The sequence below is a fragment of the Hordeum vulgare genome, chromosome 1H (assembly GCF_904849725.1).
Source record: "Hordeum vulgare subsp. vulgare chromosome 1H, MorexV3_pseudomolecules_assembly, whole genome shotgun sequence".
In the NCBI taxonomy this organism is placed as follows: domain Eukaryota; kingdom Viridiplantae; phylum Streptophyta; class Magnoliopsida; order Poales; family Poaceae; genus Hordeum; species Hordeum vulgare.
The window spans coordinates 367629370-367640964 of NC_058518.1; the positions used below are offsets into that span (position 1 = coordinate 367629370).

The following is an 11595-nucleotide window of genomic DNA, read 5'->3' on the forward strand; positions in this document are numbered from 1 at the left end:
TCTCCTTCTCTCTCCCTCTCTCTGCTGCAGATGGTTCGGGCGGTCTAATACCACGTCCTGAGACCGTGGTTTCAACCCCGACCTCTCTCTGCGCCCCAATGCGCGCCACGGTGAGTCACCGGAGCTCCCGAATCTGCACACCGTCGCGGGCTGATGACCCACAAGTATAGGGGATCAATCGTAGTCCTTTCGATAAGTAAGAGTGTCAAACCCAACGAGGAGCAGAAGGCTTTGATAAACGGATTTCAGCAAGGTAATAACTGCAAGCACTGAAAGTAGCGGTAACAAGTGATCGTGTAGCGAGGTGAAATGTAGCGAGCAAAAAGTACCAAGTAACAAGTAGTAGAAATGGTGCAGGAAGTGGCCCAATCCCTTTTGTAGCAAGGGACAAGCCTGAACAAAGTCTTATAGGAGGAAAAACGCTCCCGAGGACACACGGGAATTTCTGTCATGCTACTTTCATAATGTTCACATTATTCGCGTTCGTTACTTTGATAGTTTGATATGTCGGTGGGCCGGCGCTTGGGTACTGCCCTTACTTGGACAAGCATCCCACTTATGATTAAATTCTCTCGCAAGCATCCGCAACTACAAAAGAAGAATTAAGACAAAGTCTAACCATAGCATTAAACTAGTGGATCCAAATCAGCCCCTCATGAAGCAACACATAGACTGGGGTTTAAGCTTCTGTCACTCCAGCAACCCATCATCTACTTACTACTTCCCAATGCCTTCCTCTAGGCCCAAGTATGGTGAAGTGTTATGTAGTCGATGTTCACATAACACCACTAGAGGAAAAGACAACATACATCATATCAAAATACTGACCGAATATCAAATTCACATGACTATTATTAACATGACTTATCCCATGTCCTCAGGAACAAAAGTAACTACTCAGAAAACAAAATCATAATCATGATCAGAGGTGTAATGAATAGCATCAAGGCTCTGAACATAAACTCTTCCACCAAGTAATCCAACTAGCATCAACTACAAAGAGTAATCAACACTACTAGCAACCTTACAAGTACCAATCGGAGTCGTGAGACGGAGATTGGTTACAAGAGATGAACTAGGGATCGGAGAGGAGATGGTGTTGATGAAGATGTTGATGAAGATGCCTCCCCTCCGACGAGAGGAGTGTCGGTGATGATGATGGCGACGATTTCCCCCTCCGGGAGGGAAGTTTCCCCGGCAGGATCGTCCTACCGGAGCTCTAGATTGGATCTGCTTAAGTTCCGCCTCGTGGTGGCGGCGAAACCACGAAAAGCTCCCGTATAATTTTTTTCTGGACCAAGACGCTTCATATAGCAAAAGATGGGGGCTAGTGGGCCGTCAGGGAGCCCACAAGCCCCCACTCCGCCACCAGGGGGTGGCGGTGTTAGGGCTTGTGGCGCCCTGGCAGCCCCCTCCGGTAGTTCTTTCGCCCAGTATTTTTTATATAATCCCAAAAAAATCCACGTAACTTTTCAGGGCATTTGGAGATGTGCAGAATAGTGGACTAGGATTTGCTCCTTTTCTAGTCCAGAATTCCAGCTGCCTGAATTCTCCCTCTTCAAATAAACCTTGCAAAATAAGCGAGAAAAGGCATAAATATGGTACCACAAGTAATATAACAGCCCAAAAAGCAATAAATATCAACATGAAAGCATGATGCGAAATGGTCGTATCAACTCCCCCAAGCTTAGACCTCGCTTGTCCTCAAGCGAAAACCAAGTTCCATAAACATGTGCACATGTTGAGGGACGACGGTGTCGATAAAACAAAATACGGACATGAGGGCATCATGATCACACATAGGACATCAATACATCATAAAGATTCTTATGGGAAAGTAACAATTCCTTCACAAAGCAAAGCATGAAGCAAAAACCTTACCGAGAAGTAACCAACAATAAACCATAGTCATTGAAGCAATTGCAATTTATCACAACATCAGAAAGAGTCAAATAGGAGCTTGTAAGGCAAACCCACATACTCAATCATCTCTTTTGTTTTCCACAATTGTTACAACTCACGTGGTACTCATGGTGTCAAAGTTTCAGCTGGACACACAGGAAGATAGGGGCTTATAGTTTTGCCTCCCAACCATTTACCTCAAAGGTAAAGTCAACAACAATAAAGCATAAGTACTCAACTCCAAGTTGACATATGAATATATGTCAACAACAATAATAATTCATGAATGCTTACCTCCAAGTTGACATATGAATATAGATCTTTCCCAAGCATGTGACGGTAGTCAAGACAAAGGCAAAAATAGGGAATTGGTGAGGATCACCATGACTCTTACAAGGGCAAAAAGTGAAGGTACAAGATGGGCCCTTCGCAGAGGGAAGCAGAGGTTGTCATGCACTTTTGAGGTTTGAATGCGTGTCCTCTTAGTGCGGAGGAACGTCACTTTATATTGCCTCCTGTGATAAAGAACTTTATTATGCAGTCTGTCGCTTTTATGTCTTCCTCATCACAGTTTCATACAAAGCTTATTTTCCACACACTAATAGATCATACATATTAGAGAGCATTTTTTATTGCTTGCACCGATGACAACTTACTTGAAGGATCTTATTCAATCCATAGGTAGGTATGGTGGACTCTCATGGCAAAACTGGGTTGGAGGTTTATGGATGCACAAGTAGTATCTCTACTTGGTGCGGGAGTTTTGGCTAATATGAGGTGGAAGCAATCGTCACATGCTAGGGGATCTCTAATTATATAACATTGTTTGGAACCAAGCAAACACAATTCATTGTGTTGTCTCCCTTGTCCAACATCTACTCCTAAGCATGTAATAGTTTGGTGAGTTCTCACAATTGTAAAAAGTGTCTAAGATGATATATTTATATGTGAACCTCTCTTTCCTTATTACTTCCTATTAATTGCAACAATGACTGAGGTCTATGTTGTTTTATTCTCAACAAGTTTCAATCATCATATGTGTCATAAGTGAAGTTATCACTTCCCATAAGATAGTCTCATGATCTTTCATGCTATCGTTCTTTTCATACTTTTGATCATGGCACAAAGCAAAGCCCTTGACTAAGACACTCTTTATTATATAGCTCGTAAGCTCGAATACAACGGGAGAGAGACAAAAGCAAAAGACTCAAACTAAACACTAAAGACTTATTCCTCTAAGAGAAGAAATAAAAACTGAAAAGGAAAGAACTAAAACAAAAGTAAAAGAAAAAGATATAAAGGTGATACGATACCAGGGCAACTCCCCCAAGCTTGGCAAAAGCCAAGGGGATTGCCCATACCAATGCTTAGTTGCCTTTCTTCGGTGGTGATGGTGGTGTTGTTGTCACCTTTGATTCCAAGAGAGCTATCAATCTTTGATTTATACCTTTGAGATATGTGACATCGTTTTCCAGCAAAACAACTTCACGAGAAAGGGAAATAATGCGAGCACGAGTTGTTTCACAAAACCTCAAGAATTCAATCAAAGATGGAGACAACAAGTGGAGGAAGGGTTGGAGAATGTCTACCCCTTCAACGTCTTCAATGTTGAACATAGGTTGAACCTCCTCCCTAGCTTGGTTTTTCTATTTAGCTTGGTCCCTGGCTTCCGTGACTTCTACTCTTTTCAGATCAGCATCTATCCTCATGAACTTGGTGAAGATCATTCTCCCCAACAGATTCCTGAGACATCTTTGCTCTAAATCTACGACAGACAACAAGCTCGAAACGAAAACAGAGGAAAACTGCGCGATACGGAGATCAAAACCTTCGGGCGACTATATATTGATTTTTTCTGGGCCAGAAGGAGTCCTCCGCAAGAAAACGGGGTCCGGGAGGCACACGAGGTGCCCACAAGCTTGCCCTCCGCCACCAGGGGGTAGGGGGCGGTGGCAGGGCTTGTGGCCGCCTCGTTCGCTCTCCGGACTGCTTTTTATTTTTCTAATTTTCCAAAAATTCCAAAACGGAGAAAATTTCCTATTGGAAAAGCATCGGAGTCCAATTTCTTACCGAAACAGATACATCTTTGTTTTCAAGGTCTGAAACAGGCTGATAAACATCCCTTATGTACTCCCCTAGAGTTATGACATTGATGATATTGGTCTCAACATTTATGGGAGTACGAGAGATGTAGTGCTTGATTCTTTGCCCATTTACCACTCTAGGAAATTTTCCTTCCGTGTTATTGATTTTGATGGCACCGGAACAATATACTTCCTCGATAACACAGGGACCTTCCCATTTAGAGAGAAGCTTGCCTGCAAAGAATCTCAAACGAGAATTGTATAGCAAGACATAATCACCTACATTGAACTCTCGTTTTTGTATTCGTTTGTCGTGCCATCTCTTAACCTTTTCCTTGAACAACCTGGCATTCTCATATGCCTGGGTTCTCCATTCATCTAACGAGCTGATATCAAACAACTGCTTCTCACACGCAAGTTTGAAATGAAAGTTGAGCTCTTTGATTGCCCAATACGCTTTGTGTTCCAGCTCTAGAGGTAAATGACAGGCCTTACCGTAAACCATTTTATACGGTGACATGCCCATGGGATTCTTATAAGCAGTCCTATAAGCCCATAGTGCATCGTCAAGTTTGCTAGAACAGTTCTTTCGAGATCTATTGACGGTCTTTTGTAGGATCAACTTGATCTCCCTATTACTCAACTCCACTTGACCACTAGACTGAGGATGATAAGGAGATGCAACTCTATGGTTGACATCTTACTTAGCTAGCATCTTGCGGAAAACACCATGAATGAAGTGTGAACCGCATCAGTCATCAAGTATCTAGGGACTCCAAATCTTGGGAATATGACTTCTTTAAGCATCTTAATAGAGGTGTGGTGATCAGCATTTTTAGTGGGGATAGCTTCTACCCACTTTGTAACGTAATCCACAGCAACTAAGATGTGAGTGTACCAATTGGAACTCGGGAAGGGTCCCATATAATCAAAGCCCCAGACATCAAATGGTTCAATGACAAGTGAATAGTTCATAGACATTTCCTGATGCTTAGTGATGTTCCCTATTCTTTGGCATTCGTCACAAGACAAGAAAAACTTACGAGCATCCTTGAAGAGAGTGGGCCAATAGAAACCTGATTGAAATACCTTATGAGCAGTTCTATCTCCAGCGTGGTGTCCTCCATAGGCTTTGGAGTGACACTTCTGCAAGATCTGTCCCTGTTCATGTTCAGGCACACAACATCTAATAACACCATCTACTCCTTCCTTAGAAAGGTGAGGATCATCCCAAAAGTAGTGTCTCAAATCAAAGAAGAATTTCTTCTTTTGCTGATAGGTGAAACTGGGTGGTATGTATTTGGCTACGATATAGTTTGCATAATATGCATACCATGGTGCACTATGTGAAGTGCGGATGACATTTAGTTGCTCATCAGGAAAGCTATCATCAATAGGTAGTGGTCATCAAGGACATCTCTAGCCTAGACAAGTTATCTGCTACAGGGTTATCAGCACCCTTCCGGTCAACGACGTGCAAATCAAATTCCTGTAGCAGGAGAACCCATCTGATCAGCCTAAGCTTAGCGTCCTTCTTCTCCATGAGGTACTTAATAGCAGCATGATCAGAGTGAATAGTGACTTTGGAGTCAACTATGTAAGATCTGAACTTTTCACATGCAAACACAACTGCTAAAAATTCCTTCTCCGTAGTGGCATAGTTTCTTTGGGCACTGTCTAGAGTTTTACTAGCGTAGTGAATGACATTCAACTTCTTGTCAACTCACTACTGAAATTCAGAAATTTGCCGTCTGCAATGGCAGATGGCAAAGGGGGGAACCACGGACGGCAAAGGCTTTGCCGTCGGTCACCAGACGGGAAACTAGATTGTAAAAAAATCCGATGAAGAGGTTCTTTGCCGTGTGCTTTTGTAAAGCAAACGGAAAAGAATCTTTGCCATAAGGGGGCGGACGGCAAATTAACTGGGACTGCATATACTGCAACGGCCCCGTTAAGTGTTAACGGTAGGCGTCTTCTCTTTGCCGTCTCGCGTCCCCCCCCTTTGCCATGTGGGGGCAGACGACAAAGAGGGGAGAGAGGGGGGGCTGATTCACCCCTTTGTCGTCTACCCACCCCCCTTTGCCATGTGGGGGTGGACGACAAAGAGGGGAAACAGAGTGGGAAGATTCCCCCCTTTGCCGTCTGCCCACCCCCCTTTGCCATGTGGGGGTAGACGGCAACGAGGGGAAATAGAGGGGGCAGATCCCCCCCCTTTGCCGTCTGCCCACCCCCCTTTGCCATGTGGGGGCAGACGGCAAAGAGGGGAACCTGCCCCATTTTAATTTTTTATTATATCCAGCATTTTTAACAATAATCAGGATATATATATATATTTGACATAAATAAATTTCTTTCCATACACATAACCATATTAAAATAACTCTCATCCATAGTGCATACATATTATGCAAGTTGCATCCGTACCAAACCATATATTCCACTAGTTTCATCCACATGCATACAATGTTTCATATATATCCATATACTACAATAGTTTCAATACAAGCCATGGTACAAGAAATCTTCTTCAAGCATTCCATCAATACAATCCAAGCTTCCCGTGAAGTGAAGGTAATATGCAAAATGACAAATAAGAAAGTTAGAAGAATAATACTAGATTAAGTAGTGTATATATAGGTTATTTCGGAGAGAAATTAGCTAAGTATAGACCATTTAGGAGCTAACTAAGCTAATTATGTCATTTAGGTGGAACCCTAGCTAACTATAGGTTGTTTTGGAGCTAACTTGGGTAAAATAGGTCATTCCGGAGCAAACTATGCTTATTAAGCCATTTTGGATCTAGCTAGGCTAATTATAGGCATTTTAATACCTAAGTTAGGGGAAATAGGTCATCTTGAAGCTACGTAAGCCTTATTATGTCATTTAGGAGAGAACTTAGCTAACTGTAGGTCATTTTTTATTAAATAGGTCATTTTGGAGCTAACTAAGCTAATTATGTCATTTCGTAGGATAATTAGCCAATTTAGCCTTTCTTGGATGAGTCTAAGCTACGTAGAAGAAGAGAAAGAGAAGAAGAAGTAAAAGAAGGAGGAGGAGAAGGAGAAGGAAGAGGAGAAGAATAAGAAAAGAAGAAGGAGAAGGAGAAGGAGGAAGAAGGAGGAAGAAGAAGGAGAAGGAGGAGCTCCTTCTCCTTCTTCTCCTCCTTCTTCTCCTTCTCCTTCTCCTCCTCCTTCTCCTTCTTCTTCTTCTCTTCTTCTTCTTCTTCTTCTTCTTCTTCTTTCTTCATTTCATTTTTCCTCTTTCTTCTCCTCTTGTCCCCTTCTTCGGGCTAAATTGGCTAAGAACGCCTTTTTGGAGCTAATTATGTCATTTCGAGGATAATTAGCTAAGTATAGGTCATGTTTTATTAAATAGACCATTTAGGAGCTAACTAAGCTAATTATGTCATCTAGGTGGAACCCTAGCTAACTATAGGTCGTTTTGGAGCTAACTTGGGTAAAATAGATCATTCCGGAGCAAACTATGCTTATTAAGCCATTTTGGATCTAGCTAGGCTAATTATAGGCCATTTAACACCTAAGTTAGGGGGAATAGGTCATCTTGCAGCTACGTAAGCCTTATTATGTCATTTAGGAGAGAACTTAGCTAACTGTAGGTCATTTTTTATTAAATAGGTTATTTTGGAGCTGACTAAGCTAATTATGTCATTTCGTAGGATAATTAGCCAATTTAGCCTTTCTTGAATGAGTCTAAGCAACATAGAAGAAGAGAAAGAGAAGAAGAAGTAAAAGAAGGAGGAGTAGGAGGAGGAGGAGGAGGAGAAGGAGAAGGAAGAGGAGAAGAAGAAGAAAAGAAGAAGGAGAAGGAGAAGGAGGAAGAAGGAGGAAGAAAAAGGAGAAGGAGGAGCTCCTTCTCCTTCTTCTCCTCCTTCTTGTCCTCCTTATCCTCCTCCTTCTCCTTCTCCTTCTTCTCTTCTACTTCTTCTTCCTTCCTTTCATTTTTGCTCTTTCTTCTCCTCTTGTCCCCTTCTTCGGGCTAAATTGGCTAAGAATGCCTTTTTGGAGCTAATTATGTCATTTCGAGGATAATTAGCTAAGTATAGGTCATGTTTTATTAAATAGACCATTTAGGAGCTAACTAAGCTAATTATGTCATCTAGGTGGTAGCCTAGCTAACTATAGGTCGTTTTGGAGCTAACTGGGGTAAAATAGGTCATTCCGGAGCAAACTATGCTTATTAAGCCATTTTGGATCTAGCTAGGCTAATTATAGGCCATTTAATACCTAAGTTAGGCGGAATAGGTCATCTTACAGCTACGTAAGCCTTATTATATCACTACAAGGAATATGCTAGTACACGACGCTATGTTTTCGTCGCTACATCGTCACGGTTTTTAGTTTACGACGATCTCACGACGAAAAACCAAGCGTTGGAAACGGAGCGTCAGAAATGAACAGCAACGACGTTTTGATCAAAATCGTCGTAACTTTACGACAATTCCTGGATTGTCGTAACCTTTATGACGATCCTAAATCATCGCTGACAATCAAACCCAGTCCTACGTGGCAAAATTACGACGAAATCAAAACGTCATGGCTGAAATCAGCCCAACCCATTTCAAATGATCACATGGGCTCGTTTTATTTTTTTTTGGGTTTTTCTTATTGGGCTTGTTTTTGGGCCTTGGCCTATTTACAGCCACTTTAGTAAAAAAAATCGAATTTTGGTTTGTGGCCTTTTACTTCCTATTGATTTTCTTTTTTGGCCATTTTATTTTTGTACTGGTCCAACATGTCATGCTGATCTCAAAATTTTGGGCGTCGAGATTTTTACATTTTGATCTGTAGCATTATGAAGGCACAAATATATGTGATCCAATACAGGTGACAGCACAAACTTAGAATCAAGCTAAATTTAATACTAATATATTGTCTTTTTGATCACTTTCAATCCAAAAATGAATTCCAAATAGAACTAAGAACATATAAAATTGATCAAATATACAACTAAATAAATCTATTACAATCTTCACAACACATATGTTCTACAATATGCTACTCTAAACTGAGTAAGACTTCACAGCTTCACACTTGGGTTCACACTTCACGGCTTCACACTTCATACTTGAGCTTCTGCAAAAGAGGAACCAACACAATTAAGTCTACAATACAACAATTGATATTAATAAATGGATGGACAGTGGTACTAACACTTACAGAAAAGAAGTGGTAGTAACATATAGCAGGAAGTTCAAATCTCTTACTGAGGGAGTACATCGACACTTAGTATGGATCGGAGGGAGTATCAAATATCTCAGACTCAGAATTAAACTGAACTTGGTACGTGTACACTGTTATCATGAACCTACTCAGCTACAACTAGTACGAACCACTGGATTTCAGGGTGCTACTAACACACGTACGATTAATAGCAGCTGTTTGACACAGAAACTATTCACTCCATTTCTAAATATAAGCATTTTTTAATATTTCAATACGAACTACGTACATGCGGATGTATATACACATATCTTAGAGTATGTAATCCGTATTGAAACCTCTTAAAATGCTTATATTTAGAAACACGGTGGGTAACTAGATTAAGAGTATTTCTAACAATATCTCGCTAATCTTGATTAGTTGAATCTCCACAACTTTTACTCTTGTTGCAACAATGACCCCAACTTGGTAGCCAACAGAGAAGAGATGCTATATATGGATGGTTTTCTTTGCACTTGCCTGATGGAGTTGAGGAGGTGGGCGGTGGAGCAAGGAGTATGCTAATACTAAGAAAACAGTCATGACCATGCAGCAACCTAAGACACTTGTAGTATTATTGATAGCATATGTACTTGTGACACAGGATGTTTAAGGATTAAGGTGCGAACTCCATGCAATTTGGCAAACTAAATGACACACTGACGGATGATGCTGGTTGCCCCATTATGAATAGTGACTGTCATGGCATGAGATGACATAAACATTACACATTAAGGGAGCTAGCTTAACAAGGCAAAGCTAATTCTTTGGCTCTGTATTCTTCAAGCTAGTCATCTGACACCTTAACGGAAAATCTAGTATCTAAGAAACCATGCCGAATTCAACAGTACGTTTGGGATTGGGTCAATCAAATAACAGAATTATCTTGATTTTAATTCGAGACAGATTGGTTCAAAACAGAATTTATTTTTAGCAATTAAGTTAGCAAACGAGATACTATGGTGATTGTCTGAATTGCATGATTGCTTGACCATACATGAGAGACTACAGTGAATAGGCTTCAGGCATGGGGGTCTCTGTCGCCAGAGTTGCCTGCAATTACAAGACAACATTAGGTGATGCACAACTATTTCTAGCAGTGAACTTCAGTACTATATATGACACAAGTAACAGTTCTAGCATGCAAAGGAACTACAGTTTTTGTTACTAATCACAGAACAAGCACCTACCTACCACCATCAACTCAGGCACTGCAAGTACTGGCAGATTATTTCTTGAGTGACTTGATAACACGAGGAGTGCAGTACTCATCTGCTGCAGCAAAACCAAGGTAGTTGTAGGAACCCAAGTTAAGATATTTTCTTTTATTAAGTGCTAATTTCAGAAACTGAATAATGCATGGTAGTTAATCAACAGTTATTAACTTCTTTTCTTAAGAGATAACTGCATTTATCCCCCTAGTAACATCTAGCACCACAAACTGAGACAAGTGATCAAGAGACCCAATAAGCAAATTATTGCATGCACCAGAAAGATCAAGACAAATATTACGAAGAGAACTCAAGAGACCGAGAAGAAGCCTGAGAAACTTGGGGAAAAATTACCAGCAGATAACGAGCCCATATTTAGAAAGCAGGCTGCACCATCTCTGATGTATGTTGGCAGTAGATGGAACGGTGTGCCCCATAACTTTGACAAGAATGGAAACAAGAGACACATAAAAATAGCCTGAAAAGATAGGTTCATTAATTATGATGGATGGCGGTAGTAAATATGTCTAAATAATAATGTACAGAAATGTCAAGCAGTTTTTGCCTAACGTTCCATGCTTGGGATCTTGACACTATCCACAAATCATAATGACAGTTATCAAAATAAATGTTCCAGCATAACTGCTCAACTGCATATGCACATGCGTGTGAAGATGTCACGTGTGATGCATTGAGGATTTTTGGATCATATAAGCAATATTAATGCATAAGTTCCTAATATGATAATTTCCTATATATTTGTGCGATCACCAAGAAAGCAAATCAAAACAGATATCCATTGCATGAGGTGGGATATTTTTCATATAGCACAGACTTGGTCAAATTCAGATTAGACGTGTGATGTGAAAGTACCTAACAAACCGAGGCAACTTTTGAGATTACATACTCATGAAAGACATGATGCAAATCGAGGAAGACGCCCTCGAACTCCCTGCCAATCGCGTAGTCGAGGAAGATGCCCTCGAACTCCCTGCCACTAACTGCTAACTACATCCATGCCATGCACGAACAGAATTTGCAACCCATCTGAGCCGCTGTTGAAATAGACGATCAGAATAATCACCCCTGCAAACAAACAACCGGCAGCAGAAGCGTCGTCAGAGTCTAGAATCCCAATGAGCAGCAGCGCCGGCACTCGTGCGAGGGTGTAGAGGCGGT

At 41.1% G+C, this 11595-nt stretch overlaps 1 long non-coding RNA gene across 2 annotated transcripts; it reads right to left on the bottom strand.

Moving 5' to 3' along the window:
• Positions 1 to 9995: 9995 nt before the first annotated feature.
• Positions 9996 to 10844, bottom strand: LOC123411242. Of its 2 annotated transcripts, none has more exons than XR_006613216.1 (3): positions 10771 to 10844; positions 10396 to 10480; positions 9996 to 10258 (listed from the first exon to the last, which is right to left on the bottom strand). It is a non-coding gene; the product is annotated as an uncharacterized LOC123411242 (long non-coding RNA). The 2 variants fall into 2 exon arrangements; XR_006613213.1 differs by having other exon boundaries at positions 10002 to 10258; positions 10396 to 10477.
• Positions 10845 to 11595: the final 751 nt, after the last annotated feature.